Source organism: Cebus imitator, unplaced genomic scaffold (genome assembly GCF_001604975.1).
Source record: "Cebus imitator isolate Cc_AM_T3 unplaced genomic scaffold, Cebus_imitator-1.0 Scaffold110, whole genome shotgun sequence".
Taxonomy (NCBI): domain Eukaryota; kingdom Metazoa; phylum Chordata; class Mammalia; order Primates; family Cebidae; genus Cebus; species Cebus imitator.
Genome location: NW_016107425.1, coordinates 3,943,974 through 3,951,688, shown reverse-complemented (window position 1 = coordinate 3,951,688; position 7,715 = coordinate 3,943,974).

The following is a 7,715-nucleotide window of genomic DNA, read 5'->3' as shown; positions in this document are numbered from 1 at the left end:
AAAAAAAAAAAAAAAATTGACATTGGTAACATGTAAGTCCCCCAAAGCGTAGTTTCAAGTTCATATTGTTACTAAATTCAAAATTGAGCTTAAGAAAGTTTTATAGATAAATGCTAATTGATAATGATAATTAAAATTTTATACTGCTGTACAATTTATGAAAAGTGTTCATATGCCTGCTCATTTAATTTTCACAACCTAGAGAGGAAGATCAGGGAGGTTTTATTATCTCTACTTCATGGGTAGAAAGGCAAGCCTTAGGAAAGTTGAAGAATTTGCCCTAAGCCATAAAACTGGAACGCTGAAAAAATTAAATCTAACACAAAACCCACTGTCTTGTTTAACTGCTAATTGATTTGTTGGGAAGGATGGTTAAAAGGTATCTTGGATCATATGGTTTCTTATTAACATTTTGTTAGGGTTTTCTCAGATGGTAAGCAAGCTCAAGCTTCCCATGTTTCAGTTCTCTCTGTCCCATATTCATCAGAACTGTTGGCTCAGTTGATACTGAATGAGATCTAGAAAAATTCTTTCCTCTTAGCGTAGTCCAGCCCAGCTGTGACAACACTGGACCCTTTCAAAATTGGCTCATATTAGTAAACTGGGTAAACAAATACAAAAGCATATAAATGGATGAGTTGATGCAACACAGATTTTTAAATTCCCACTTAACTGTAGCTGGCCTATATCCACAGTAGCTTTCAGGACACCCAACACCAGCTTCTTTGCCTTGCTTTCATCCTGTTTGGGGTGATAAAGAAACGGTGATACTGACGTTCTCAAGATTTCCAGTCTAACAAGGAATCAGTTCTCTCTATTATTACTCTTAAGCATGAGCTCTGTCTGACCATGCATCCTACTGTAGTCACCTCTGTTCTCCAGCCACCTTTGGTACTTTTGGCCTGTTAGACCTCACAGGGCATGTCATCTAATATGACAGAAAAGCACTAGGCTGAGAGGAAGGAACCAGGGGACACATGGGGGTCCCTCCTTGTGACACTTTGCAAGTCACTTTGCTTCTCTGGTCTCAGTTTCCTCATCTAGGAAGTAAGTGGGTTAAGCTGGACCCACTCATATTTTCTCAGACTCTGTCCTAGAAGTCTCTGGGAGTAGTCAGATATCCCTGAGGGCCAGAGCCTAACAAGTCTCTAATGGCTGGAGCCAAAGAGCCTAAGAAGGCCCTGAGGTAGTAAGGAAAGGGTCCTCATTAACACATAAGAGACGACTGGGTTGGACCTGGGACCCAGAAATGCAGAGACCCTACTTCTGCAAATACCCAGGGTGCTGAAAACAAACTCATTTGGGGCCCAGAGATGCAAATACCAGGGACAAGCAAGGTAATAACCTCCAAGAATTGAGACCTAGAGAAAATGCAAAACTACCCCAGGATTGACAGATGATGCCCAGATGGGACTCCTCTCTGTTGGAATGTAAACTTCATTCTAATAGGCAGGACTTTTGTTCCATTTAGTGATGGATTCCACACATAGGTACTCCATACATGCTTGTTGAATGACAAATGAATAAACTTGTGATAAGCTAAATGAGCAATATGAGATTATTTGACTTATCTAATTGCATTCACTGTAAGATCACCCTGCTGATCTCTGTGTAGTTGTGGTGTATTTAGAATCACTAGCTAAACTACTATCCATGTAGCCACTAAATGGTGTAGCCTTCTACCACTTGCATTGACCCTTGCCTGTGGAATGGTTGGCCTGACATTTATGACTATGCCCATTATCAGTTAATCAACATCTTGCGTATACTCATGCTGTAACACAATTCAGTCAGTAAGCTGAAATGGTCGCCAAGATCACACTGACCTTTGGAGATATTGATTGTACAGAACTAAGGGTGTGTTGACATGTGAGTGGATAGGTAAGTAACAAATAGCAAACCATGAAGAAAAGGAGAAAAAGAGAGGAAAGCCACTCTATCTTTGTGCCTCTGCTGCTCTGATAATCAGGAATGTGCTTGGATCAGTTTAAAAATACTCTGTGTTCTACTTTGAAAACAGAGTACATAAAATGATTTTATTAACAGTTTACATGTAATAACTGCAGTCGGGGCTTTTTGAACACAAGAAAAACCTGACACAAATATGGAACAAACCAAATACGGTAATGGGGTTAGAAAAAAACTGGCAGCTCCTGCAAAACCTGCACAGGGCCAATTCCAAAGCTCTGAACTATTGCTGAGCTCTACACCCTGAGGCTGGGCTGCCTTTTCAGCCCTCTCCTTCAGACAGGTTCAGGCTTCTCTCCATTTGGTTTATCTGCTCTTCAGAATCCAATTCCATAACCTGATGATTTGCTTCTTTTGCTTAATTCCTACTTTAGTCTTTGTTTGTTTGTTTGTTTCTATCAGCCTCTGTTCTGTCTGTGTCTTATGAAACATTTCCTCATGGTGTGTCTGTACTGTGAGGCACATATGCCAGGACACTGGACATGTTGGTGAGTCCTGTGCGTTCTTCCCAAGAGGCATGTTGGTTTCCATAGTTTGGGTTACATAGGATCTATGTCCTCCAAGCAGTGTGTAACTGAGTAAACAGCTAAAGCAGGCAAACATTGTATGATGTGTAAATAAGTAAATAAATGGACTAGGACAATGGAAGTTATAAGGAATATATTTAAAATACATTATTTACAAGGAAAGAAGATTAGTTGTTTTTAGGCCAGGCACAGTGTCTCACACCTGTAATCCTACCACTTTGGAAGACCAAGGTGGGTGGATTGTCTGAGCACAGGAGTTCGAGACCAGCCTGGGCAACATGGCAAAACCCCATCTCTACTAAAAATAATAATTAAAAAAAAATTAACTGGGCATGGCGGTGTACACCTGTAGTCCCAGCTACTCAGGAGGCTGAGTCAGGAGAATTGCTTGAATGGTAGGCAGAGGTTGCAGTGAGCTGAGACTGAGCCACTGTACTCCAGCCTGGGCAACCAAGTGAGACTCTTCTAAAAAAAAAAAAAAAAAAAAAAAAAAAAAAAAAAAAAGATTAGTTTTTAGTAGCGGAGTAAAAAGGTCTGGTAGATGGATGGATTTATGACTTGTTCATTCCCTCATCCAATGATAACTAAATCAATGTGCTATGCCAGACACTGTAAGATAGAAGATGGATAAAACATAATTCCTACTCTCAAAGGTTAGACTTTGGCCAGGTGTGGTGGTTCATATCTGTAATCCCAGTACTTTGGGAGGCCAAGGTGAGAGAATTGCTTGAGCTTAGGAGTTTGACACCAGCCTGGGCAACATAGTGAAACTCTGTTTCTATAAAAAATAAAAATAAAAAAATATATAGGCATGATGGCATATACCTGTAGTCCCAGCTATTCATGACTCTGAGGCAGAGGATTGCTTGAGCCCGATACCGAGGCTGCAGTGAGCCATAGTCATGCCATTGCACTCCAGCCTGAGTGACAGAGTAAAACCCTGTCTCAAAAAAAAAAAAGTTATAATTTGTAGAAGAGAGATGTTGTATGTGCTCATACTAGGTAAAAAGTGTTATTAACAAAGGAGGCACCCAAAGTTCAGCCGGGGAAGCAATGATTTTTGGCTAGGGAGGAGGTAGGAGCATTTCAAGTGGGCTTAAATCATGAGCAGGATGGGTGGGATTTCACATAATGAAGGTGTTGTCAGGTCACTGATGCCTCGACATAAAAATAAGTCACATTAGATGAAAAAGCAACATTTTTCTGGCTTTGGCCAATATCTTCCATCGTAGCATTCTCAGAATCTTACAAAATCTGCTCTCCCCAGTATGTTTTTGGCAATTGCCAAGCAGCAGTTCTTGACCTTTTGAGGATTACATTCTCTTTTGAGAATCTGACAAAACCTATAGAACCTCTTCCCAGAAATACAAACATATAGCCAGTAAGTTGCATGCAGTTTTCAGGAGTTCATGGACCCCCTACAGCCTATTCTTGAACTCCCAGTGGTCCATGGTTCCTAGTGTAAGCATCCTGATGCAGACAGTACCTGAAGTATTGAAGCTGTTGGTGTTCACAACAATGTAGCAGGGTCACACTGCCGGTGGGTTGGGAACTCTTACTACTCACAGAAGCCACATTGTTTTCTCTGAGTTCTCAGTGCCTCTAGTGCAGACTGATCTGCATAACTCTTTGGGCCAATTTTGGTGCTAAAGCAGGGTTCCTCACTAGAGTGTCCCCACATGTACACACACAATCAGAATGAAGAGTGTAGTTGTGCAGGGTACACACATTTTTTAACGTTTTCCTGGTGATTCTGATACCTGTGATGCGTGCCCCCCACACCTACTGCCTTAAGATGTTATTTTCTATGGGACTCCACCATCCCTCATGCTGAGATACTCCTGGCAAGCCCATCAGACATGCCCAGACCAATCTGCATCCTGGCTCGGAGCCCAGCTTTGGCTCAGGCCAGAACATCCCTCCCACTCCCCTTCTGTGCTGCATTAACATTGAAACTGGATGGCAAAATAAGGTCACCAACAAGGAAACTCTAGAAAAAAAGGCGGCTTGTAAGTGTTAACGAAAATATTTCTATAACACAGCTGTATTGAACAGGGCTAGGCTGCAGCCTTTTGGAATTAGAGATGTCATCTGGGCTTGTGACTGAATGTTGAGTTGTTCTGATTTGTAGTTTCAGAATTAGATCAAGTTTTGGGAACAGTGAATAGGTGGGGGCGAAAACCACGTCCTTTTTACTATTTTTGTTACTATTTAATATCAGTGTGGTAGTTCCCTCAGGATCAAAGCTGGATTACCTAGTAGAGAGAGTAAGCATGTGTTTAAGGCACCAGCAGCACCTCCTCCCATCATTATCTGTTCTCATCTTAATCAAGGCCATATGGGCCTCTTCTCTATCAAGACCCCCTTTCTCAACTGGAGCACAATCCAGGCAATACTATAGGTACCCTTTGTTTCCAGAGGATAATCGGTATCTCTGAAGACTTGAGGACAGACACCTGGTTCATACATCTCAGTACTTTCCAAGAATTATTGCAGTTACTCACACATGCCCACTCTACCGGATATTGGGTCAGGCACTTCAGAAACAAAACATTTATGGTGAGTCTGTGGAAGGGAGATATTCTGGGGAAAATGTGAGAAGGAGACCTTCCTAAGATCCCTTGATTCATAACACAAAAGCAAGCTATGTTGACACCTGTCAGGATATTATTCAAAAAGATGAATGATAACAAGTGTTGGCAAGGATGTGGAGAAAAGGGAACCTCTGTATATATTGGTGGGAATATAAATTATATAGTCATAGTGGAAAACAGTAAGGAAGTTCCACAAAAATTAAAAATAGAACTACCGTGTGATCTGGCAATTCCACTTTTAGGTATATGTCTAATGGAAATGAAATCAATGTGTCAGGTATCAAAGAGATACCTGCACTCCTATGTTCACTGCAACATTATTAACAATAGCCAAGACTGGAATCAACCTAAGTTCAACCTAAGTGTCCATCAATGGATGAAGAAAATGTGTGTGAGAGAGATATACATATGTCACATTCCATTGTGTGTGTGTATAGATATAAACACACATGGAATACTATTCTGCCTTAAAAAAGATGAAAAGTCATTTGTGAAAACATGGATAAACCTGGAGGATATTGTGTTAAATAAAATAAGCTAAGCATAGAAGAACAAATACTACATAATTTCACTTATATATGCAATCTTTAAAAGCCTAACTTAAAATGTCTAGCAACAGAATAGAATGGTGGTTACCAAAAGCTTGGTAGCGGGGTGGGGGTGAGAGTTGATTGGGAAGATGTCTGCTAAAGGATACAAAATTTCAGTTCAACAGGTGGAATAAGTTCAAGAGATCTATTGTGCAACACAGTGGCTAGTTAATAAGAATGTATTCTAAACTTAAAGTTGCCAAGAAAGTGGATTTTTTTTCTTTTTTTTTTGAAATGGAGTTTCACTCTTGTTGCCCACGCTGGAGTGCAATGGTGTCATCTTGGCTCACTGCAACCCCCGCCTCCTGAGTTCAAGTGATTCTCCTGCCTGAGCCTCCCAGGTAGCTGGGATTACAGGCACATGCCACCACGCCTGGCTAATTTTTTGTATTTTTAGTAGAAACGGGGTTTCACCATGTTAGCCAGGCTGGTCTCGAACTCCTGACCTCAGATGATCTGCCTGCCTCGGGCTCCCAAAGTGCTGAGGTTATAGGCATGAGCCACTGCACCTGGCCAAGAGGGTAGATTTTTTTTTTTTTTTTTTTTTTTTTTTTTTGAGACAGAGTTTTGCTCTTGTTGCCCAGGCTGGAGTGCAATGGCGCGATCTCGGCTCACCGCAACCTCCGCCTCCTGGGTTCAGGCAATTCTCCTGCCTCAGCCTCCTGAGTAGCTGGGATTACAGGCATGCGCCACCATGCCCAGCTGATTTTTTGTATTTTTAGTAGAGATGGGGTTTCACCATGTTGACCAGGATGGTCTCGATCTCTTGACCTCGTGATCCACCCACCTCGGACTCCCAAAGTGCTGGGATTACAGGCGTGAGCCACCGCGCCCGGCCCCAAGAGGGTAGATTTTAAGTGTTCTCACCACACACACACACAAACAAAATAAGTGTGTGTGATAATGCATGTGTTAATTAGCTTGATTTAGCCATTACACAATGTATACAGATTTCAAAACATCATGTTTTGTATACCATAAATGCATACAATTTTTGTCAATTATAAAAAAACTATGCCATCTGTGAACTAGGCCTGCTTTTTGCCTCAAGTTTTTCTTATTTAATTTTTTCCTTACTTAAATTTATTTATTTATTTATTTATTTAACTTACTTAAATTTAATGTAAAGGTTTTGCTGTCTTAAATGTTTTCATTAAGGTGGGGGGAAGGAGAAGGAGCACAGCTTTTTATTCTTTCTGGTTCTTTCTCTTTTTTTTTTGCAGAAAACTATGAAAGTTTATTGAAAGATATTATGAAACCTAAATAAGACATACCTCATCTTCATGGCTAGAAATACACAATGTAATAAGGATGTCAATTCTTCCAAAATTAATTTACACATCCAATGACAATGCTAATGAAAATTCTACATTTTCATGGAGCGTGACAACTGGCTCTAAAATGTATATGTAAGAGCAAATTGCCAAAAGGAAAAAAAAAAACAAACCAACCAAAACAAAAAAACCCAAGACATTCCTGAATAAAAAGAATAAGAGCTGGGGACAGTGGCTTATGCTTATAATCCCAGCACTTTGGGAGGCTGAGGTGGGAGGATCACTTGAGCCTAGGAAGTCAAGGCTGCAGTGAGCTGTGATCATGTCACTGTACTCCAGCCTGGACAACAGAAAAAGACCCTGTCTGAAAGAAAAAAAAAGATAAGGCAGAAGACCTTCTCCATAAAGTATCAAGTCTCACTATAACAAAATACTTAGCGGTATATATATATATATATTTTAATTTCTAACTTTTAAGTTCAGGGGTACATGTGCAGGTTTGTTACATATGTAAATGTGTATCTTGGTGGTTTGCTGCACAGGTCGCCTCATCACCCAGGTATTAAGCCCAGCATCCATTAGCTACTCTTGCTGATGCTCTCCCTCCTCCCACCCCTTCTGGTTCTGATACCTTTCAGTCCTGACATCTGTTCTGAAACTGTTGGGACCTTAAAAGTCCTAAAATGGACTCAAAGAGAATTAGAAACAGGAAGAGAAATCCGGGCCTCCCTGAGCCAACTTAAGAGTTCAGGGTCCCATTCC